The following is a 26,148-nucleotide window of genomic DNA, read 5'->3' as shown; positions in this document are numbered from 1 at the left end:
GCAGGATTTCGTGCGCGAACTGACATCTCGATTATGTACCATAAATGTTCGATTGGATTCATGCAGGGTGATCTGGGTGGCCAAATCATTCGCTGGAAGTGTCCAAAATGTTCTTCATACCAATCACGAATAATTGTGGGCGGTGACACAGCACTTTGTCATCCATAAAAATTCCATCGTTGTTTGGGAACATGAATAATGCCTTTTTGACAACTTGTGTCCGTGGCATCGTGAGGTCTGCGCCACACTCGGACCCAACGATCGGTTCGGATCAATTGTAATCGGGACTCATCTGACCAGGCCACGGTTTTTCAGCTCTCTAGGGTCCAACCGATTTGGTCACGATCCCAGGAGAGGCAATGCAATCGATGCCGTGCTGTTACCAAAGGCACTCGCGTCGGTCGTCCACCGCCAAAGCCCCCTAACGCCAAATTTCGCAGCACTGTTCTAACGGATACGTACGTCGTACACAGCACACTGATTTCTGCAGTTATTTCACGCAGTGTTGCTTGTCTGTTAGCGCTGACAACTCTACGCAAACGCCGCTGCTCTCGGTCGTTGAGCGAAGGTCGTCAGCCAGTGCGTTGTCCCTGATGAGAGATAATGCTTGAAATTTGTTATTCTCCGTACAGTCTTGACAATGTGGATCCCGGAATATTGAATTCCATAACTATTTCCGAAATTGAATGTCACTTGTGTCTAGCTCTAACTGCCATTCCGTGTTCAGTCTGCTAATACCCGGCACGCGGCCATAATCATGTAGGAAATCTTTCCACATGAATCGCCTGAGCACAAATGAAGCTCCGCCAATGCACTGTCCTTTCATACCTCGTGTAAGCGATACTACCGCCATCTGTGTATGTACACATCGCTATTCCATGACTTTTGGCACCTCAGTGTAGCCTGGGTAATTCGGGCGCGCCGTGAGTTACAATGCCTTCAAGGCATAGACATAGTTTCTAACTTTAGACTTATTGTGCTTAACCTTTACCATAAGGTTATCTCTCTTAATGAGGAGATTACGACAGTATTTTAAATTTGTAAATTTGGTCAATAATTATATGAAATACTGAATATCGAATTTTTGTTGCCCTTGGAAGCCACATGCAACTGGGACTGCGTAGCCATTCTAGCCTATTAGTAGCACAGATTCATCAGTTTTTCCGTCAATCAAACTAATCTTCGGCATTTTCCCGTAGCTCTACATTTCAACATCTTACGTTTTTTTCTTATCCGAACTCTTCAAAAAATGGCTCTGGGCACTATGGGACTTAACATCTGAGGTCATCAGTCCAGTAGAATTTATAACTACTTAAACCTAACTAACCTAAGGACATCACACACATCCATGTCCGAGGCAGGATTCGAACGTGCGACCGTAGCACTCACGCGGTTCCGGACTGAAGCGCCGAACTCTTCATCGTCCATCTTTCACATCTGTGCAAGGCTACACTCGTCACTCACCTTCGGAAAAGCGACGTCCTAACACTCACATTCCTATTCAATGTGAACAGATGTATTACTTTGAGAAATGCTTTTGTTGCTGTTGCCAGTCTGCATTTTATCCTTTATGTTTTGGACTTCGTCAGTTATTTTGGTGCTCAAGTAGCAGAATTCATCTACTACTTTTACAGTCTCGTTTCTCAATCTAACTCCCTCAGTATCACCTGATTTACTTAGACTACATTGTATTATTGTTTATTTTTGCTGATTTTCATCTTGTAACCTCTTTTCAAGACACTATCCACTCCGTTTAACTGATTTGCATATCCTTTGCTGCATCTGACATAATCAAAACGTCATCAGCGAGCCTGAATGTTTGCAATTCCTTTCCCAAGTTGTTCTTGGCCACTTGTACTGCTTGCTAAATACGGACTGAATAACATCATTGCTACATCAGTAACAATGTTATTACTCCCCTTCACAACTAAGCTCCCCTTCCATATCGTTCTACATTTAGAACTGCGCTCTGGCATCTGTACAAGTTGTAAATAACATGACCGCAAGCTACTACACAGCGCGTGGCGGAGGATATTTCGTACCACCATTAGCTATTATTTGTCGTATTCTATTCGCGAACTGAGCAAGAGAAAATGATTCTGCCTATGTGCTTATAAGTCTCTCTTATTTTATTTGCTGGAGTCCTATGCGGTATGCAGGCCTACAGTGGTGGTAGGACAATCGTTGCACAGCCTTTCTCCAATACCAAGTTTCTAAATTTACTCGGCGCGCGGAGTGGCCGCGCGGTTTGAGGCGTCATGTCACGGACTGCGCGGCCCCTCCCGCCGGAGGTTCGAGTCCTCCCTCGGGCATGAGTGTGTGTGTGTGTGTGTGTGTGTGTGTGTGTGTGTGTGTGTGTGTGTGTGTGTGTGTGTGTGTGTGTTGTTCTTAGCATAGGTTAGTTTAAGTAGTGTGTAAGTCTAGGGACCGATGACCTAAGCCGTTTGGTCCCTTAGGAATTCACACGCACATTTTTTAAATTTACTCGACAAGGTTTCGTGACAACAACGTCGCCTTTGTTCGGAAAGACGCTCAGTTACGTTCCCGGAGCACCGCTGTTACATATTATTTTGGGCTATAATTCCCGTTGAAATGAGTCTCTAATTCGTTCTTCTTAAGTCGAAATGTCAACTCGATATTGGCTCTGAACGCTGGAGTGGTAATCTAGAACTAGTTACTTCTTACAAATACTCTGCTTTTTCGCATAACCCTTCCAACAAATCGGCGTCTTTCATCCTCCCTCCCTACTACTGATATTACGTTTTCGTTCCAATTCAAATTGAGTCTTAGTATTATCCTCTATACTGAATTGACGTGACAGGATCAAAACGACTACAAGTAATCATGTACTCTGACACTACTGACTTCCATCTTCGTTATGAGCACTATATTATATGTCTTCACATTAAAGATAGCTGCCATTCATCCCATCTGTGTAATTCAGCATTTCGATACCATCCGTCAGCGAACCATCTATCCGCATCGTTCAGTCATTTGTTCGGAGTCCCTTTCAGTAGCAAGACCTGACTTAGAATGAGTTCCCTCAATATATCAGAGAACGGAATAACAGCCCCGCCTTCAAAAGACAGTCAGTGCCCCCTACTACAGCAACAACAACGTCTGCACTTGTTCTTGTACGCTCTCGTTAATCCCGTTAAAACCAAGTAACCTGCTTTCCAACCAGACCATCCTCATTTCACATAACTCAGAATAGGCCGTCTAAAAATATTTCTCTGCCTCACAACTCGCTATCAGAAAATTTTATTTCTGTACACCAATAAACACATTCTACACCTGTTACTACCACATCATCATCAAGACAATCGTCATCATCCATTATTATTATTATTATTATTATTATCAGCAGGAGCAGCGGCACCGTTAGTATTATTGCTAGTATGTCTCAGAATTATTATTGACACTGTCCTTAGATACATTCAAATCATTTTTAAGTCTATGAATACCATTTCATTACTATTTATCATATTAATATTATCATCATTTCTTAACGAACTGTGACGCAAAAATACTGTATGTGAGAAATCGTGGTCCGATGTAAGACCGGGCCCGAATTCCTTTATCTGATCAGGTTAAAAAAAATGATGTACTGAGAAACATTGGAACGACTATCACGTAACGCTTCCTTTACGCTCACACGATGTCGTATTCGATTATGTTGACCGTTTGCGGTCGATTTTAGCACACAGATTTCTATTAGACCAAAATGATTAGATCAAATCACATATCTGAGTAAATACTCGGTTAGATATTACCTGGAAGAATAGGTTTTGCTCATTTCAGTCTGCTTACAGTGTACAGATTCTCTGAAATCTTGTTACGTTAGATGGAGTGCTGTTCAAGCCTGTCACAGAAAATGACTCGGCAACACATGCTCTCGCACCAGTACTGTTCCTGGAGACGCACTTAATTCCTCTAACTATCTATATACAGGCCACGAGGTGCACATGTACTAGCAGAAGAATGTAACGTACTACCCATAACGATGTTTAAGAAGTTGCAACAATGCCGATAATGCAAGCAGAGAGATACAAGTAACCTTGTTGTTCAGGATTCAATGTTTCAAGAGACAACACAATCTTTACAAAACGCAAAAAGAAACGTTGGTACTCAGACCCGAGTTTCGCCTCATCTACGAACCACCATAGCTTTTACGCATTATGTAAGGTCGCCGCTAGGTCCTCCATACGACCGCTGCTCCTGGAGAAATCATTTATCATCCGAAGTATTGATCAGATACGACCTTCGCCCTCTTTTGATAGCTTACCGCCGGAAATCGAAGGTTACATCGAAAGTCACTCGCCCAGCACGCCGGTGCAGCTCCTGGAGCGCTGGAAACAACCAGCGCCGTATATAGGCATATATACCCCTACGCTGTAGAACTTTTCCAGAAGACCCTTTCACGGAGGACATCTTCAAGATGCGTTGTTACTTTTTAGAATGTCCGTTGCACACCATGGGTTGCTACTGACTGAAGTTTAATTTCATTTCCGCATCCTTCCGGGCAGAGGCGTGACGTCACGTGGGGGAGTTTGCCGCTGTCGGTTGTTCTCGTCCGCTGCTGTTCTCACTCCACAGTGGAAGACTGGTACATATTTTCTTAAGCACCGGAATCCAGATAACATTCAGTCTCACACACTCCTCTTTCCGATGAAAATTACTGCGGCGTTTAATAATCTCTATGGTCACTCTGTGTAGCCTTTAAAACTATTCGCTTGTTTCTTACCATATCGAATCCGGCTGTCTCCTAGCTGCGAAGAATATAGCGCAACAGCTCACCTGTCTGTCCCCCCTCCTCCCCCCTTTTTACATTTGCCCCTGTACTGTTCTACAGAGTTTCGCAAAATGGCCTCCCGAATTTCAACAAGTAGTTACATGCAAAGATACAGACAAAATACTTTTATCTGTGAACAAAATTTTACGTTATTATCTCATTTTACATTTGTTGATTTTAAAAATTATGTCCGCTAAATGGCGTTCTCCACTGTTGACCCACTGACGAAGTCTTCCCGGAAGTTGTCCATAGTTCTTCGTTCCATATCCAGTGGAATGGCAGTCACATCTTGGATAATTGGCTCTTTAAGTGCTTGCAGAGTTGTGGGGCCATGTTTGTACACTCTAGCCTTTAAGTGCCCCAAAGAAAAAAAAAATCACGAGGTGATAAATCGGATGACTTTGTGGGCCAGACGATGTCTTCTCGTAAAGAGAGAAGAAATCTAGAAAGCAACTCTCTCAAAATTTATGCCGAGAAGTGAGAGCTGTGACTCAGTCATGTTACAACCAGACTTCTCCCTCTTCGTGGTCCTCAAGATACCCTTTCAGCTTTGGTCCGAGGAAGGTCTCTCCCATGTGACAGTAGCGATCTGAATTAACAATTATCGTTACGTCAACTTCTTGGAAAACACCAAATTCAGCAACAACGCACCACACTGTCGCACGACGGCTGCGAAGTCGGTGTTGAAGTTCCTGGGGCGTTTCTGCTACCCCATAGCGGAAATTCTGTTTATTTACAGTGGAAGCGAGGCTCATCAGAAGAAATCAAAACAGCACCAGGGGAAATGGGTAACCATCATTTTGTATGGATGCATGTGATCATCTATGAATAGGATTATTCTTAAACACTTATCGCACAATCCAAGGGCAGCTACTTGTCGAAGCGCTAACGCTTAGGAGATTGCAAGACAGACACTTCCACACGCGCCACTTTTCCGCCGTTGTTAAAGTCTGAGATCGGCAGCAGCTTTTCTTTTCAGCGTAGAACTCAATGTCCTCATGTTTCATACCCAAACTCTATAGTTTTCCTATCACAAACAGAATCATGTCGGCTAAATTCGAACCGAATGCGACATGCTCGCTGAGTAGTAATTACAGAACCACCACTCAGAATGTATTCCTCCACAACAAAGGCACGATGCTCACCTAGCCAAGCCATTGCGCCTTCTAAAAATGACAGGGAAGCCATTACCGATCGATACCCCCTCCACATCAGTATGCCCACCACCACTCAGACAGCGACCTCTCCATGTACGGGAAGTCTTTGTGCCGGACTCTGTAGTTGTTATCAGACCGTTCTTTTAGTAGTACCCACCTACGCGTCTCCACAAGCACACTGTATCCTGTAAACTCCTGCTTCGCCGGCCGGAGTTGCCGTGTGGTTCTAGGCGCTACAGTCTCGAGCCGAGCGACCGCTACGGTCGCAGGTTCGAATCCTGCCTCGGGCATGGATGTGTGTGCTGTCCTTAGGTTAGTTAGGTTTAAGTAGTTCTAAGTTCTAGGCGACTGATGACCTTAGAAGTTAAGTCCCATAGTGCTCATAGCCATTTGAACCAAACTCCTGCTTCAAATGGTTCAAATGGCTCTGAGCACTATGGGACTTAACTTCTAAGGTCATCAGTCCCCTATAACGTAGAACTACTTAAACCTAACTAACCTAAGGACATCACACGAATCCATGCCCGAGGCAGGATTCGAATCTGCGACCGTAGCGGTCGCGCGGTTCGAGACTGTAACGCCTAGAACCGCTCGGCCACACTAAACTCCTGCTCTTTTCCGGTTTTCCCCGAGATCTGCCAGCATCATTGGCCGATCCTTGGTGTTCCTGTACATTCCGGGTGGCTTTGTAGATTACTGCGATATTCCGTATCGTCAATTTCTTTTCTATGCGGCTATCAACGTATTTAATGAACGGCAGGAAAATCTTGAATTTTGCAGACTCCAATGATTCTCCATAATCTTTTTGTGGACGTCTTAACACTCCGCTTATTTCATCGGACGAATATCAAATCTTCCAGATAGCTCCTGTTGACAGATGTTATTTACTCTAGCTTTTTTAACACCACCCCGCTTTTCTCGTGGGTGCTGATTTGAATCCGGTGTGGGTAACTGTACATGTGGATGTACCGTGCGGCCCAAGTTATCATTGTCTTTCTTGAAGACAAGTACTGAGTGATCAAAAAGTCAGTATAAATTAGGAAACTGAATAAACCACGGAATAATGTAGATAGAGAGGTACAAATTGACACACATGCTTGAAATGACATGGGGTTTCATTAGAACCAAACAAATACTACAGTTCAAACAATGTCCGACAGAAGGCGCTTCATCTGATCAGAATAGCAATAATTAGAATAACAAAGTAAGACAAAGCAAAGATGATGTTCTTTACAGGAAATTCTCAATATGTCCACCATAATTCCTCAACATTAGCTGTAGTCGAGGAATAACGTTGTGAACAGCACTGTAAAGCATGTCCGGAGTTACGGTGAGGCATTGGCGTCGGATGTTGTCTTTCAGTATCCCTAGAGATGTCGGTCGATCACAATACACTTGCCACTTCAGGTAGCCACAGAGCCAATAATCGCACGGGAGGCCAAGCATGACGAAAGTGGCGGCTGAGCACACGATCGTCACCAAAAAGGCGCGCAAGAGATCTTTCACGCATCTAGCAATATTTTTTTTTTGTTCTAATAAAAATCCATGTCATTCCAAGCATGTGTGTCAATTTTTACCTCTCTATCTCCATTATTCCGTGGTTTAGTAAGTTTTCAAATTTATACTGACTTTTTGATCACCCGGTACATCTACGAAATGTAATTTGCCCTCTACCACTTCCTTCAAAGCGGACTGATCTTCGGCTTAACTTCTCTGTGCCACGCGTCCACGACACGAACGTATCATCTATGTAACAGAACCATATATTCCGCTTTCTGTTGGCAATTTCTAGTGCCTGTTCTTCAACATGTTCCATAAAGAAATTTGCTCTCACCGGACTTACGTGACGCCCCATAGCCACATCATCGATCTGCGTGCAAAACTCATCGTTCTATCTGAAGTACGTGATTGTGGGAAACTACACTCCTGGAAATTGAAATAAGAACACCGTGAATTCATTGTCCCAGGAAGGGGAAACTTTATTGACACATTCCTGGGGTCAGATACATCACATGATCACACTGACAGAACCACAGGCACATAGACACAGGCAACAGAGCATGCACAATGTCGGCACTAGTACAGTGTATATCCACCTTTCGCAGCAATGCAGGCTGCTATTCTCCCATGGAGACGATCGTAGAGATGGTGGATGTAGTCCTGTGGAACGGCTTGCCATGCCATTTCCACCTGGCGCCTCAGTTGGACCAGCGATCGTGCTGGACGTGCAGACCGCGTGAGACGACGCTTCATCCAGTCCCAAACATGCTCAATGGGGGACAGATCCGGAGATCTTGCTGGCCAGGGTAGTTGACTTACACCTTCTAGAGCACGTTGGGTGGCACGGGATACATGCGGACGTGCATTGTCCTGTTGGAACAGCAAGTTCCCTTGCCGGTCTAGGAATGGTAGAACGATGGGTTCGATGACGGTTTGGATGTACCGTGCACTATTCAGCGTCCCCTCGACGATCACCAGTGGTGTACGGCCAGTGTAGGAGATCGCTCCCCACACCATGATGCCGGGTGTTGGCCCTGTGTGCCTCGGTCGTATGCAGTCCTGATTGTGGCGCTCACCTGCACGGCGCCAAACACGCATACGACCATCATTGGCACCAAGGCAGAAGCGACTCTCATCGCTGAAGACGACACGTCTCCATTCGTCCCTCCATTCACGCCTGTCGCGACACCACTGGAGGCGGGCTGCACGATGTTGGGGCGTGAGCGGAAGACGGCCTAACGGTGTGCGGGACCGTAGCCCAGCTTCATGGAGACGGTTGCGAATGGTCCTCGCCGATACCCCAGGAGCAACAGTGTCCCTAATTTGCTGGGAAGTGGCGGTGCTGTCCCCTACGGCACTGCGTAGGATCCTACGGTCTTGGCGTGCATCCGTGCGTCGCTGCGGTCCGGTCCCAGGTCGACGGGCACGTGCACCTTTCGCCGACCACTGGCGACAACATCGATGTACTGTGGAGACCTCACGCCCCACGTGTTGAGCAATTCGGCGGTACGTCCACCCGGCCTCCCGCATGCCCACTATACGCCCTCGCTCAAAGTCCGTCAACTGCACATACGGTTCACGTCCACGCTGTCGCGGCATGCTACCAGTGTTAAAGGCTGCGATGGAGCTCCGTATGCCACGGCAAACTGGCTGACACTGACGGCGGCGGTGCACAAATGCTGCGCAGCTAGCGCCATTCGACGGCCAACACCGCGGTTCCTGGTGTGTCCGCTGTGCCGTGCGTGTGATCATTGCTTGTACAGCCCTCTCGCAGTGTCCGGAGCAAGTATGGTGGGTCTGACACACCGGTGTCAATGTGTTCTTTTTTCCATTTCCAGGAGTGTATTTAAACAGTTCTGCTATTTTAACAAAAAATCCGATTCTGCTGCTCCAGATGCTGGAGTTGTGAAATGGCCATTGGCGCTCAGACTGTAGCTGTGGCTCGGTGATTCGATTAAATTTATTTTCAATTTCATATAATCTGCCGGCGATGGTCTTCCTGGAGTCTTGCGTGATGATATAATGTCGTATGTGATCGCACCATCTCTCACAGAGTGGTATCTTGAGGTTAACGACACTGCATTTCGGAAGTTACCCGATCTCGTTATTCGTGATGCCGTGACGCGGCCTCACGTGCGTCTGCGGGCAGATTGGCACAATGGATTAGCGAGGACCCGTTTATCAGTGAACCTGTATCTCATCTCGGCAATACCACACATTTGTAAGTTTACACGTGTGAAATAACTGCATACTGGCATCAGGCGCGGAAGCAGGGTTCCGTCACCACAAATACACGTAACTTACAGTGTCGCTCCGATTTAGCGCACTACAAATGACTACGATTTTATAACATTAACAATTATTCTGTTAAATGCTTTAATATAATAATAATAATAATGTCTACGAAGACAGCATAAAAAGCGTTAAATTTGTATTCTTCGAAAACTTCCTGGAAAACAAACTGCACTGGTATCACCAAATCCGATTTGTGGTGAAAAACTTGATCACGTTTCTATAAGTTGACACTGTGCAATGAACGTACTCGTTGTAAAAGTTGCTAACAAGGGAACCTCCCCATCGCACCCCCCTCAGATTTAGTTATAAGTTGGCACAGTGGATAGGCCTTGAAAAACTGAACACACATCAATCGAGAAAAGAGGAAGAAGTTGTGTGGAACTATGAAAAAATAAGCAAAATATACAAACTGAGTAGTCTACGTGCAAGATAGGCAATATGAATGCCAGTGTAAGCTCAGGAGCGCCGTGGTCTCGTGGTTAGAGTGAGCAGCTGTGGAACGGGAGGTTCTTCGTTCAAGCCTTCCCTCGAGTGAAAATTTTACTTCCTTTATTTTCGCAAAGTTATGATCTGTCGTTCGTTCATTGACGTCTCTGTTCACTGTAATAAGTTTAGTGTCTGTGTTTTGCGACCGCACCGCAAAACCGTACGATTAGTAGACGAAAGGACGTGCCTCTCCAATGGGAACAGAAAACATTTGATCGCAAGATCATAGGTCAACCGAATCCTCCACAGGAAAACACGTCTGATATATTCTATGCGACACTTGTGACGGCATGTGCGTCACATGACAGGAATATGTTGTCGACCCACCTAACTTGTACACTTGGCGAATGGATAAAAAGATTCTTCTACCTTGCCCGATTTAGGTTTTCTTGTGGATGTGATAATCACTCCCAAAAAACTGATGGAAACATAAGAGTTTGTCACATAAACTGAAAATAAAAAATTAAAATTTTCACTCGAGGGAAGACTTGAACCAAGGTCCTCTCGTTCCACAGCTCCTCACACTAACCACGGGACCACAGCGCTCCTGTGCTCAAATTATCCTTCATGTTGTTTATCTTGCGCATAGACTACTTAGTTTGTATATTTTGCTTATTTTTTTCATAGTTCCACACAACTTCTTCCTGTTTTCTCGATTGGTATGTGTTCAGTTTTTCAAGGCCTATCCACTGTGCCAACTTATAACTAAATCTGAGGGGGGTGCGATGGGGAGGTTCCCTTGTAAGAATATTACAAGTGTCAGATCATTACCCATCATTATATTCAAGATTAGAGCAATATTTAGAAAAAATAACCAATACCAACCCAAAACGTTTGACATACATACGTTGTCAGACGTATGAAGCCATACGCCGCATCACTACGTCACGAGATTAAGTCGTCATCTGGTATCGGTAGGTTCGGTTGGCCCGTCGCGTGGGCTGCAGAGGGCGAGGCCACCGCAGTGGAGCCCGCGCCAGCTGGGCGGCAGTGTTCCGCATTCCCTGCCGGAGGCTGGCTCCGGGTCCAGGCGAGCGCAACGGGACGCGACGCCGCAGAGCAGCGCACGGCCTTCTGGGAATACGTGTGCGTCTGGTCGGTCGCTAGCCGCGAGCGGGGTCCTTTCTGGGTCACCAGCACCTCCCAGTACAGCCATCTGCCGTCACTGCACCGTGCAAGGGGACGAGCCGCACGTGTGTCCAATAGCGTACTGCGCAAACGGAAACTGTCTGGCCTGCTCGAGAATCTGCATACGCGGTCTGTGAGTTGTAACCGGCTACCCTGCCTGCTTGAGAAGGTGGAAAGACGATGGAGAACGTAAAGAATACAGCTGCCATCACCGATCACTTCCCAGCAGGAAGTTAACTCAGTAAACTGAAATTAGCCGAGCAGTGCTTTTTTGATTCCTGTTTTATTTTCTGTTACTCCAGACTGGTGCTGGAGAGAAGCGCAAAGTTACAGAGGTAGTCTAACGTAATTTTCAAAAGTTGAGTGCATAACGCAGTGGGTCAATGACGTTATGTTGTATAGTTAATTGAGTGTCGCACTTCTTTGCTGCGATACTGCAGGTTCACCGGTGCACAGTGAAAGAGCTGGTGATTTTCTAATCAGTATTTGGTTCACGCTAATGGGCAGACCGCCTCCACGTCAGCACTTTTGCATTTCTTTCACGAGAAACTGATACAACAAATTAATACGTGTGGGTTGTTAAGTTAGTAAATCTGAAAGATATTAACTTAAATATACCTAAATCTATTCGTGGTTCTTAAGAGCAAACAAGAGAGATGCTTACACGGCGAAACATAAAGGGACAAAGACGATGCGAAACAGCGAGGCATCTCCTTGCTGGCCGGAGACAAAAATGTGAAGGTGGCGCCTTCTTTTATCACCACATAAAGTCTTATAAATACTTACTAACATTTCAGGACTTTCTCGTCTATTTATTTCGTGGTCTTACGGGACATGGCGACTTCGTACGCAACACATTTCTAGCTGTGTTCCCATTTATTCTCTCTCTCTCTCTCTCTCTCTCTCTCTCTCTCTCTCTCTCTCTCACACACACACACACACACACACACACACACACACACACACACACACACACACCACGTGCACACAATGCAGGGTTAGGCAGCTAAGACAGGTCACCCCAATTACATCTACATCTGCATATATACTCCGCTATCCGCCAAGCGGTGTGTGGCGGAGGGCACTATTCGCGCCAAAGTCATATCCCCCCCCCCCCATCTGTCCCACTCGCGGGTCGCGTTAGGGAAAAACGACTGTCTGAACGCCTCAGTACGTGCTCTAATTCCCCTTATCTTTGAATGCTGGCCATAGCGTGATTAGAAAGTTGGTGGTAATAACATATGATCTACATCCTCGACGAACATCGGATTTTGAAATTTAGTGAGCAACCCCTTCCGTTTAGCGCATCGTCTGTCTGCAAGTGCGTCCCACTTCAAACTTTCTAGCCGGCCGATGTGGACGATCGGTTCTAGGTGCTTCAGTCTGGAGCCGAGCGACCGCTACGGTCGCAGGTTCGAATCCTGCCTCGGGCATGGATGTGTGTGCTGTCCTTAGGTTAGTTACGTTTATGTAGTTCTAAGTTCTAGGGGACTGATGACCTCAGATGTTGAGTCCCATAGTGCTCATCGCCATTTGAACCATTTCAAACTTTCTATGAGATCTCAACGCTCTCGCGATGGCTAAATGTACCAGTCACGAATCTTGCCGCTCTTCTTTGGACCTTCTCAGTCTCTTGAATCAGACCCAACTGGTAAGGGTCCCATACAGACGAACAATACTCTAAGACTGGACGAACCAAAGTATTGTAAGCAATTTCCATAGTTGAAGGACTGCATCGTTTCAGGATTCTACCAATAAACTGCAATCTAGACTTCGCCTTACCCGTTACTTGTGTAACCTGATTGTTTCATCTGAGATCATTTAGAATAGTAACACCCAGATACTTGACGGATGTTACCGCTTCCAGAGACTGGGCATTTATTTAGTACTCGTACATTAATGGGGATTTCCGCCTTGTTATACGCCGTAGGTTACACTTACTAATATTGAGAGATAACTGCCAGACGTTACACCGCGCATTTATTTTCTGCAAATCCTCATTGATTTGTTCACAACTTTCGTGTGATACTACTTTCCTGTAGACTACAGCATCATCGGCAAACAGTCTAATGCCGCTGTCAATACCATCAACCAGATCGTTTCTGTAAATTGTAAAACGCAACGGACCCACTACGCTGCCCTGGGGCACACTTGATGTTGTGCTTGTTTCTGTTGATTTTCGTATTTCTTCCTTTACTTGTAGTGTGAAATCTTACTTCTTGCCAAATTTCATGATTATAGGTCAACATACTGGTTTTGATGACCGAGTTTTCGAGTACCAAAGTATGTGCCACAAATGGCAGTATTTTTTTATTACGTTGAATTAGAATCTTAAAATTTTAACAGTGCCAAGGGACCCGACATCCGTGTGTGATATAAATTTGAACTCGACACGCTAAACTGTTCCAGCGAAAAATGGTCATAACGTACCAACAGACAAATCGACAGACAGATAAAAAAATATCCAATAATATTTTTTGCGTTACATAATTGCAAATTAACAGCCTTCTGATTTTTTTCCTTTACTTGTACTGTGAAAGCTTGCTTCTTGTCAAATTTCATGTTTCTAGGCCAACAGGAAGTGTGCTCCAGGTTTTGATGAGTGAGTATCAAAATATGTGACATGCTGGGCCGTATCTTTAGACTGCATTGACTTAGATGCTTAAAATTTTTACGCCACCAAGAAACCAAAGACCTTACGTTCCTGAGAAAATGAGTTCTTAACCATCACACACACACACACACACACACACACACACACACACACACACACACACACAGAGAGAGAGAGAGAGAGAGAGAGAGAGAGAGAGAGAGAGAGAGAGACGGACAACAACCCGACCCGTTAAGGGATCCGTTTCTACAGGTTGAGGCACGGAATCCTAAAGATTATTTACCATCCCCTAGTCGGAGGTTCGAGTCCTCCCTCGGGCATGAATGTGTGTGTTGTCAGCGTAAGTTAGGTTAAGTAGTGTGTAAGTCTAGGGACCGATGACCTCAGCAGTTTGGTAACATAGTTCTTACCACAAATTTCCAATTTCCATTATTTGCCAGGTAGTTTCATATAGAAGCAATGTTACGAAATATCCTCTGCTGTATACTAAACAGTGGATATGTAAGTAGATGCAGATGCCATGTTAATTACAATCCAACTCTGATCAAGTATGACGTAATAATTGGCACTAGGCACTAACGTATGCTACCTCGGACACATTTTGAATTATTTTTTCTTTCTGGTTCGTCATTAACATGAACGGTAAGCCGCTTCTTACATGTATTCTGTGTTTTACACGGCTGTTCACGTCCGCCACACAAATTTCTTATCGCCATTTCGCGCAGCGCAGTATTTCGACCGCGCTACGGAGACCTTCAGCCTGCGTCACAGAGCTCGGACATGTACCCAGAAGCGTCCCGCTGTAACTGCCACCCTGCGAACTTCGATCGCCAAAACTTGGCGAGCATACAAGAATAGAGTTTTATTTCGAGTGGTGCTGAGGTCAGCCAGTGAGTCCAGCCGCAATGGCCACTAAAGCCCTCGCGTGTCCAGCAGGAGTCGGTTATCGCGACGACACTTAACTGTATATGCCAACACAAGCAGTTGCGGGTTAGTCGAATGGTGTTGCTTGTTTACGACGGTAGTCGCTCGTTCTTTCGGCACCGGTAAAGATGGAATCTTCATACTCATTAGTACAATGTATTTCCACTGGAAAGGTACGACGGAAACGCGGTGACATGCAAAAGCTACTATTTATGGCAATTTCTTCTTTGTATCCACATTCTTTCTACATCTACATATATATTCCGCTAGCCACCAAGCGGTGTCTGGCGGAGGGCACTATTCGCGCCAAAGTAACATCACCCCCCCACCCCCTCCCTCTGTCCCACTCGCGGATCGCGCGAGGGAAAATCGACTGTCTGAACGCCTCAGTACGAGCTCTAATTTCCCTTATCTTTGAATGGTGATTATTGCGCGATCTGAAAGTTGGTGGCAATAATATATGCTCTACATTCTCGCTGAAGATCGGATTTCGGAATTAAGTGGGCAGCCCCTTCCGTTTAGCGCGCCGTCTATCAGCAAGTGTGTCGCACTTCGAAGTTTCTATGAGATTTGTAACGCTCTCGCGATGGCTAAATGTACTAGTCACGAATCTTGCCGCTCTTCTTTGGACCTTCTCAATCTCTTGAATCAGACCCAACTGGTAAGGGTCTCACACAGACGTACAGTACTCATAAGACTGGACGAACTAAAGTATTGTAAGCAATTTCCTTTGTTGGAGAACTGCATCGCTTCAGGATTCTACCAATAAACTGCAATCTAGAGTTCGCCATACCCGTTACTTGTATAGTCTGGTCATTCCATTCGATATCACTTCGAATTGTCACACCCAGATACTTGACGGACGTTACCGCTTCCAAAGACTGGGCATTTATTTTGTACTCGTACATTAATGGGGATTTTCACCTTGTTATACGCAGTACGTAACACTTATTAATATTGAGAGATAACTGCGAGTCATTATACCACGCATTTATTTTCTGCAAATCCTCATGGACTTGTCCACAACTTTGAGGCTCTATTCACTACATCAAATGTAAATGTCGTTCTGTCTAATTCTTGTGTTCATTTAGCGACGATACTTTCCCACTGACAACAACCTCGCCAGTGAACAATCTGATAATGCCGATTACCCTATTTGTTAAACGTTTGTTTACAATGAGAACATTAGCGGGCCTACTATATTAACTTTGGGCTTATCCGATGTTAATTTAATTTATGTTTAAAATTTACCGTCCAGGATAAGCTACGGGGTGATGGACAAACATATGGAAACACCAAAAAGAACACGTTACCATGCCTAATGCGACGTAGGAAAATCGTTAACACTCCAAAATAACATCCAATGTCTCGGAATGGAAAAATACAAATCGAGTTTCAACGGAATGTTATGCCACTCTTCCTCCAAAATAGTCGCAGTTTCAGGTAACCATGTTGAAGGTGGATAGCGATCACACACTTATCTCCAAAGTAGACCACAAAGACTGAATGATATTGAGATCTGGTGACGATAGCGACCAGGACAGGTGCGATAGTTTATCCTCCTGCTCACAAATCCATCCTAGACGATGCGAGCAGTGTGACAAGGCGCTCTGCTCTTCGAACAGAGCCTCGCCACAGGGGGACAAACATCGTAATATGGGATGGATCTGATCCTCCAAAATGGTCACATAATTCTTTGCAGTAGTGCGACCATACGGAGTAGCCATGGAGGAGGAGCACTCCGTCTTAAGGCCACAAGTGGCCCATCGGGACCATCCGAACACCGTGTCATCCTCAGTTGAGGAATAGGAGGGGCGTGTGGTCAGCACACCGCTCTCCTGGTCGTTATGATGGTTTTCTGTGACCGGAGCCGCTACTATTCGGTCGAGTAGGTCCTCAATTGGCATCACGAGCCTGAGTGCACCCCGAAAAATGGCAACAGCGCACGGTGGCTGGATGGTCACCCATCCAAGTGCCTGCCACGTCCGACAGCACTTAGCTTCGGTGATCCCACGGGAAGCCGAGCGGGATTAGCCGAGCGGTCTAGAGCGCTGCAGTCATGGACTGTGCGGCTGATCCCGGCGGAGGTTCGAGTCCTCCCTCGGGCATGGGTGTGTGTGTTCGTCCTTAGGATAATTTAGGCTAAGTAGTGTGTAAGCTTAGGGACTGATGACCATGGCAGTTAAGTCCCATAAGATTTCACACACATTTGAACATTTTTTTCACGGGAACCGGTGTATCTACTGCGGCAAGGCCGTTGCCGGAGTAGCCATGGGGCCCAGTGAATACCAAGATACAGCTGCCCAAATCGTCACTAAACCTCCCTAAGTTTCACTCATGGGGCGTAGACTCGGCCGGAAGCTGAAAACAGTGTGACGCAAATCATCCGACGAATGACTTTCCAGCACCGCGTCCTCCTGTTACGGGAATTTGCATAACTGATGTGTGGCTTTGGAATACCAGCGCGCCCTGTAGTCCCCTGTTTACGGGGCTCGATTCGTGTTGCTCTGGTGCTGACAGGTTTCGTAAACGCGACATTCAGTTCTGCAGTGACGTTTGCAGCTGTCGTCCTCTTATTTTTGGTCACAATCGTCGTCAATGGCCGACCATCACGATCACTCAAACATACACTTCCGACCGCGTAGCCGCATGGTCTAGGGCGCCTTGTACGGTTCGCGCGGCTCCCCTCGTCGGAGGTTCGAGTCCTCCTTCGGGCATGGATGTGTCTCTTATCTTTAGCCTAAGTTTAAGTTAGACTAAGTAGTGTGTAAGCCTAGGGACCAATGACCTCAGCAGTTTGTTCCGATAGGAACTTAATAGCATCTCGTTCGCGTTGTGACCGTTCCCTGTATGCGGTATAAATCATCGTTATGGTGCCTCTTGAAATACCAAATACTACCTATGTTACGGTAGCACACACCATACGAGCACCAACAACTTGATCGCATTCGAATTCACCTAGCTTTGACACAATTAACTTACTACTAAACAGTACATACAAGGGGCTCGTATTGAAATTGCGCCGGACGAAGTGGCCGTGCGGTTAAAGGCGCTGCAGTCTGGAACCGCAAGACCGCTACGGTCGCAGGTTCGAATCCTGCCTCGGGCATGGATGTTTGTGATGTCCTTAGGTTAGTTAGGTTTAACTAGTTCTAAGTTCTAGGGGACTAATGACCTCAGCAGTTGAGTCCCATAGTGCTCGGAGCCATTTTTTGAAATTGGGTGCTTATGGAATATCGTCTCAGTTACGTGACTGGATTTGTGATTTGCTGTCAGAGAGGTCACAGTTCGTAGTAGTTGACGGAAAGTCATCGTGTAAAACAGAAGTGATTTCTGGCGTTCGCCAAGGTAGTGTTATAGGCCCTTTGCTCTTCCTTATCTATAAAAAACGATTTGGGAGACAATCTGAGCAGCCGTCTTCGATTGTTTGCAGATGACGCTGTCGTTTATCAACTAATAAAGTCATCAGAAGATCAAAACAAACTGCAAAACGATTTAGAAAAAATATCTGAATGGTGCGGAAAGTGGCAGTTGACCCTGAATAACGAAAAGTGTGAGGTCATCCATATGAGTGCTAAAAGGAACTCATTAAACTTCGGTTACACGATAAACCAGTCTAATCTCAAAGCCGTAAATTCAACTACATACCTAGGTATTACAATTAGGAACAACTTAAATTGGAAGGAACACATAGAAAATGTTGTCGGGAAGGATAACCAAAGGCTGCGTTTTATTCGCAGGACACTTAGAAAATGTAACAGACCTACTAAGGAGACTGCCTACACTACGCTTGTCCGTCCTCTTTTAGAATACTGCTGCGCGGTGTGGGATCCTTACCAGACAGGACTGACGGAGAACATCGAAAAAGTTCAAAGAAAGGCAGCACGTTTTGTATTATCGCGAAATATGGGAGAGAGTGTTACAGAAATGATACGGGATTTGAGCTGGACATCATTAATAGAAAGGCGTTTTTCGTTTCGACGGTATCTTCTCACGAAATTTCAATCACCAACTTCCTCCTCTGCGAAAATATTTTGTTGACACCGACTTACATAGGGAGAAACGATCACCACGATAAAATAAGGGAAATCAGAGCTCTTGCGGAAAGATGTACGTGTTCATTCTTTCCGCGCGCTAGACGAGATTGGAATAATAGAGGATTGTGAAGGTGGTTCGATGATCCCGCTGCCAGGCACTTAAACGTGATTTGCAGGGTATCCATGTAGATGTAGATGTAGAACACTATTCTAACGACAACGGACACTTGCAAGGCAGCGAGGGTATTGCACACATGACGATCGTTGTCGAACACATCGACGCAACTTGTAGGTTTGGCTAGCACCTGCATTTATATTCAAGCGTGCATTTCTCGCTGTATTTCAATATTTCTGTCCAAGCCCTGCACTTCCGACCCTACTACTGAAAAAGGAAATGCACTGCATTTATTGCAGAACGATCCATTCACGAAGATTATTTTGATACGAAACACAAGATATAAACATAGCACATTACTTCACTCATGTTGAGCTCGAAGCGGCGATCTGTAGTGATTACGTAGGAGAAGAAAACTTCTTAGCTGAGAACGCTATAACATTTTTTATTATAGATAACCGGTTTCGGTAAAACTACGTTACCATCTTCAGATCTGTAATAAAATTACAAGAAGTGCTGCAACTGTCATACTTGTACCACCTACTTCAGTAGTTTCAACTCTACGCTGCTGCACGCAGACCTCTAGCTACGGTGGCGTAATTAAACGATTTATTAATGGAGGCCTCTAAACATTCTTTTATTAATTATTCTGGCTTTTCTCGGGTCTGTGTTGTATCCTATCGGTTATTCAAGTTTCCATCTATACTGGATAACCTTTTTGTAAGTTGATGCATTAAGACAGATACTATATTCCTAGGCGTTGAGTTATATATTAGTCTGTAATTTATATTAACATAATACAATGAATGAGCTTCCATAGGTTTGTGAGTCAGGATTGCGTTTTGGTTTCTCATATTCATCTACATCTACATGATTACTCTGCAATTCACATTTAAGTGCTTGGCAGAGGGTTCATCGAACCATAATCATACAATCTCTCTACCATTCCACTCCCAAACAGCGCGCGGGAAAAACGAACACCTAAACCTTTCTGTTCGAGCTCTGATTTCTCTTATTTCATTTTGATGATCATTCCTACCTATGTAGGTTGGGTTCAAAAAATATTTTCGCATTCGGAAGAGAAAGTTGGTGACTGAAATTTCGTAAATAGATCTCACACGTCTTTGCTTTAATGACTTCCATCCCAACTCGCGTATCATATCTGCCACACTCTCTCCCCTATTACGTGATAATACATAACGAGCTGCCCTTTTTTTGCACCCTTTCGATGTCCTCCGTCAATCCCACCTGGTGAGGATCCCACACCGCGCAGCAATATTCTAACAGAGGACGAACGAGTGTAGTGTAAGCTGTCTCTTTAGTGGACTTGTTGCATCTTCTAAGTGTCCTGCCAATTAAAAGCAACCTTTGGCTCGCCTTCCCCACATTATTATCTATGTGGTCTTTCCAACTGAAGTTGTTCGTAATTTTTACACCCAGGTACTTAGTTGAATTGACAGCCTTGAGAATTGTACTATTTATCGAGTAATCGAATTCCAACGGATTTCTTTTGGAACTCGTGTGGATCACCTCACACTTTTCGTTATTTAGCGTCAACTGCCACCTGCCACACCATACAGCAATCTTTTCTAAATCGCTTTGCAACTGATAATGGTCTTCGGATGACCTTACTAGACGATAAATTACAGCATCATCTGCGAACAACCTAAGAGAACTGCTCAAATTGTCACCCAGGTCATTTATATAGATCAGGAACAGCAGAGGTCCCAGGACGCTTCCCTGGGGAACACCTGATATCACTTCTGTTTTACTCGATGATTTGCCGTCTATTACTACGAACTGCGACCTTCCTGACAGGAAATCACGAATACAGTCGCACAACTGAGACGATACCCCATAGGCCCGCAGCTTGATTAGAAGTTGCTTGTGAGGAACGGTGTCAAAAGCTTTCCGGAAATCTAGAAATACGGAATCAACTTGAGATCCCCTGTCGATATCGACCATTACTTCGTGCGAATAAAGAGCTAGCTGCGTTGCACAAGAACAATGTTTTCTGAAACCATGCTGATTACGTATCAGTAGATCGTTCCCTTCGAGGTGATTCATAATGTTTGAATACAATATATGCTCCAAAACCCTACTGCAAACCGACGTCAATGATATAGGTCTGTAGTTCGATGGATTACTCCTACTACCCTTCTTAAACACTGGTGCGACCTGCGCAATTTTCCAATCTGTAGGTACAGATCTATCGGTGAGCGAGCGATTGTATATGATTGCGAAGTAGGGAGCTATTGTATCAGCGTAATCTGAAAGGAACCTAATCGGTATACAATCTGGACCTGAAGACTTGCCCGTATCAAGCGATTTGAGTTGCTTCAGTATTCTTTGGCTACAGGCGTCCTTCTATTCAGTCTAAGACGCGGACTGTAATTATTTTTGTGTTCCGTTGATGTCTCACGTAGTATTCATGGCCCTGATATAGGCTTACACATCGGCTGATTTTTTGGTGCACTAAATATGATGCCTCAGTGTGTAAAAATCGCTACAGGATCGCTTCCTTGTCCGTTCGTCCGTCTGTCCGTCTGTCCGTCTGTCCGCTTGTCTGTCTGTCTGTCTGTGAAGAACTCATTTTCTCAAGAACACATAGACGAATCAAGTTCAGATTTCTGTCACATTAAGTTTTTTGGTTTCTTGCTTGCGTAAAAAAATTAAGCTTCTAAGTCTAACCGATCAAAAGTTACGGCTATGTATGTCACTTATTTTGATACCTGGAAATTCATCAAAACCTATTGCATCCTTCCCGTGGACCTAGAATCATGAAATTTGGCAAGAAGCAAGATTTCACAGTACAAGCAATGGAAAAATTTGGAAAATTTTTAATTTGCAATTCTATAGGACGAAAAAATATTTTTGGTCATTTTTTTTATCCGTCTGTTCGTCTGTGAAGACCATTTTTCTCTGGAACAAAATACTTAGCAGTATTCTGTCACTAAGAAATTATGAAAAGTATTTTATAAACATTTCACAATTTTTATATATGTATATCTGGAATTAAGATTGCTATTAAATTATGTATTTGACTTTTACTGATACAATGTATGTACTAAAGCGACACCTGTTGCTCTTGTGGTCAGTTCGTCTCAGGCGTTGGCTACTGATAGTCTTGCGGCGCACTGGTAGCCATGACGTGTTATGTTATGGGAATGACGTTTCGGCGAAATGTGATGTATATACTAATTTTAATGCTGACGTGACAACGTATCGCTCATTTCATGTTTTATGTACCTGGAAATTCAATGAAGCCGCCCGGAGTGGCCGAGCAGTTCTAGGCGCTTCAGTCTGGCACCGCACGACCGCTACGGTCGCAGGTTCGAATCCTGCCTCGGGCATGGATGTGTGTTAGGTTAGTTAGGTTTAAGTAGTTCTAAGTTCTAGTGGACTGTTGACCTCCGATGTTAAGTCCCATAGTGCTCAGAGCCATTTGAACCATTTTGAAATTATGTGAAAAGATTTTGTGTGTAGCTGGCACAAGATGTTATAACTTCCACACTTTCCGATTTCACCTCCGTGTATCTGATACGTATAGAGAGTACTTTGCCAAACTCCACCGGACAACGGAGTACGTGGGAAGCGACGGCACGTGTGTTTGGCGTCCATGCGGCCCGTAAGTCACCTGACACGCGACGGGGACGCGATATGACGCTCAGCACGCCAGCACACTGCCTCCGCAGCAGTGCTCGGCTGATCCTTTGGCCAGTTAACATGCTTCCGAAATAACTTCATTGTACAACCACCATAAGATGCTTAGAGAATATAACATGTACTTGCGAACCCGGAAATGCATCGCAGTTGCTAAATATGTTTGGGAATTAGACATACGTCCTGATATCCTTCTCCCCATGTCCATTTCTTTCTCTCCCCTCTCTTTTTTTATCTCCTCCTCCTCCTTCCCTCTCTTGTTCACTACCGACTCCCCCCCTACACTATGTCCATCTCCTCCTCTCCATATCTGTCTCCATTCCTCTCACTGCGTATTTCCTCGTTCCCCTGTCTACGTCAATTTACCAACCCTCCCTCCTCTTCGTCCGCTTCCTCTTTCTCCCTCTCGCTGACCTTCAGCCTTGTGTACCGTTATAGCCAAAGAAACCTTGATTATGAACTGCAGACGCTTAAAATAAATGGGTAAATCAGTTGGGATCATTGATATACGAGGTATGAGAGACTTCTCTAACTGTTGCATCTGTGAGGATACTAGCTTCAATGACAGTATTTTGTACAGTTTTAACCTGCACCTGGGTGCACGAATGGCAAAACGTCATTTTTTCCGATGAATCCAGGTTCTGTTTACAGCATCATGATGGTCGCATCTGTTTTTGGAGACATCGCGGTGAACGCACATTGGAAGTGTGTATTCGTCATCGCCATACTGGCGTATCACCCGGCGTGATGGTATGGGGTGCCATCGGTTACACGTCTTGTTCGCATTGACGGCACTTTGAACAGTGGACGTTACATTTCAGATGTGTTACGACCCGTGCCTCTACTCTTCATTCGATCCCTGACTAACCCTACATTTCAGCAGGATAATGTACGACCGCATGTTGCAGGTCCTGTACGGGCCTTTCTGGGTACAAAGAATGTTCGACTGCTGCCCTGGCCAGCACATTCTCCAGATCTCTCACCAACTGGAAACGTCTGGTCAATGGTGGCCGAGCAACTGGCTCGTCGCAATGCGCCAGTCAGTACTCTTGATGAAGTGTGGTATCCTGTTGAAGGTGCATGGGCAGCTGTACCTGTACACGCCATCCAAGCTCTGTTTGACTCCATGCCCAGGCGTATCAACGCCGTTATTACGGCCAGAGGTGGTTGTTCTGGGTACTGATTTATCAGGATCTATGCACCCAAACTGCGTGAAAATGTAATCACATGTCAGTTCTAGTATAATGTATTAGTCCAATGAACACCCGTTTATCATGTGCATTTCTTCTTGGTGTAGCAATTTTAATGGCCAGTAGTGTATATGGGAGTTTGGAAGCGTCGTGATGTCAGATGAGGAGCTAAGAACCAGGGGCATCATCAGGTTCCACCTGCTGGCAGTAACGGCTGGAGGGATGGGGGGACATGTTAATCACGTGTGCCACTATCATAGAAAGCTCCTCGCACTGCCTGGTAGGCAGCAGTCTTACAGGCGGAACAGGCCTAAGGCCTAATCCGTTAGTGATATTCTCTTCTGTACAGGGTGATATTTTTTCCACCGTGTACTAATTCTAGGGAGTCATCGACGATATGGTACAGAACAAAAAATGGACTTTTGTCCAGAAATGCTCGGTTTCCATGCTAGAGACTATTTATTTAATCATACTTTGTTACAGAACCTGCGGCCTAATATGCGCTGTACCATGCAGCCACAGTTACAGTGCGTGTTGAAAATGTTTTCCACGTGCGTCAGCGCATGTGTGTTCGCGCCGTAGCATGTTCTGTCTCACACGTTCACAACGACCAGGCTGCATCCGAACAGTGTCAAAAACAGCAACAGCATGAATACGCTGCTCCAGTATCTCCACTTCTGTAATGGGCTCTGCATACACGATACTTTTGAGATGGCCCCATAACCATAAATTGCTCAGATTGAAATCCGGTGAACGATCAGCCCATGCTGCTAGACCATATCGTCCGAGCCATCGACCATGGAATACACGATTGAGACGTGTTCGACCTTAACCGCGAAGTGGACTGGAGCACCATCATGTAGCGGCCATATAAACCTTCAAATCGTCAATGGCACTTCTTCCAGCAACGGAGGCAAAGTTAATAGCAAGAAACGCCGATAGTTCCGGCCTGTTAGGTGACGTGGAAGGAAGACTGGACCGAAAATACGGCCGCCAATTATTCCGGCCCATACATTTCGGTTGCACCGATGTGATGGTTCAAATGGCTCTGAGCACTATGGGACTTAACATCTGAGGTCATTAGTCCCCTAGAACTTAGAACTACTTAACTATATATGACGGTAGTATCTGTTCCCGAAAGAACAGTTACCGTGGATGACCATGCAGCTTTGCTAGAAATGGAATGATAATTAAATAGACACCATAGCTGCAAGCAGGCGTTGATACACTTCATTGGGGACATGTTGAAAATGTGTGCCCCGACCAGGACTCGAACCCGGGATCTCCTGCTTACATGGCAGACGCTCTATCCATCTGAGCCACCGCGGGCACAGAGGATAGTGCGTCTGCAGGGACTTATCCCTTGCACGCTCCCCGTGAGATCCACATTCCCAACATGTCCACAACACTACATTCGTAGTGCGCCTAATAGACAACATGTCCCCAATGAAGTGTATCAACGCCTGCTTGCAGCTACGGTGTCTATTTAATTATCATTTCATTTCTAGCAAAGCTGCATGGTCATCCACGGTAACTGTTCTTTCGGGAACAGATACTACCGTCATATATAGTTAAAAATTTGGGTTCCCGGCCTTTGACCTTCTTGTGCGAACGCACACGCTATGCCCGAACTGGTACGGGACTTGGTACATTAATCTGCCACGAGTGATAAGTATGATGGGCAAACATCTATTAGGCGCACTACGAATGTAGTGTTGTGGACATGTTGGGAATGTGGATCTCACGGGGAGCGTGCAAGGGATAAGTCCCTGCAGACGCACTATCCTCTGTGCCCGCGGTGGCTCAGATGAATAGAGCGTCTGCCATGTAAGCAGGAGATCCCGGGTTCGAGTCCCGGTAGGGGCACACATTTTCAACATGTCCCCAATGAAGTGTATCAACGCCTGCTTGCAGCTAGGGTGTCTATTTAATTATCATTTCAGAACTACTTACACCTAAATAACCTAAGGACATCACACACATCCATGCCCGAGGCCAGATTCGAACCTGCGACGGTAGCGGTCGCGCGGTTCCAGACTGTAGCGCCTAGAACCACTCGGCCACTCCGACCGGCACCGATGTGATGATTCGCTGTCACCATACCATGGGGGTTCTGCATACTATCCCACAGATTACTGTCATGAAAGTTGAAGATACCACTCCGCCTAATGGTGGCCTGACTGTTCGAATGATGGATGACACAAACCCCGGAATCGTAGTTACCTTGTGAAGAAACCAGAGACAAAA

General features: G+C 45.4%; 1 protein-coding gene and 1 non-coding gene across 2 annotated transcripts in view; both read right to left on the bottom strand.

Annotated features, from left to right (window-relative positions):
• Positions 1-26,148, bottom strand: part of LOC124798244 (ras-related protein Rab-23) — a 454,150-nt gene that overhangs the window by 195,075 nt on the left and 232,927 nt on the right. The window lies entirely within an intron of this gene.
• Positions 25,157-25,231, bottom strand: Trnat-ugu. The gene has a single exon. It is a non-coding gene; the product is annotated as a tRNA-Thr (tRNA).

The sequence above is a fragment of the Schistocerca piceifrons genome, chromosome 5, assembly GCF_021461385.2.
Source record: "Schistocerca piceifrons isolate TAMUIC-IGC-003096 chromosome 5, iqSchPice1.1, whole genome shotgun sequence".
Lineage (NCBI taxonomy): Eukaryota > Metazoa > Arthropoda > Insecta > Orthoptera > Acrididae > Schistocerca > Schistocerca piceifrons.
The sequence above is the reverse complement of the archived record's forward strand: the minus strand, read 5'-3'. Positions and strand labels throughout refer to the sequence as shown.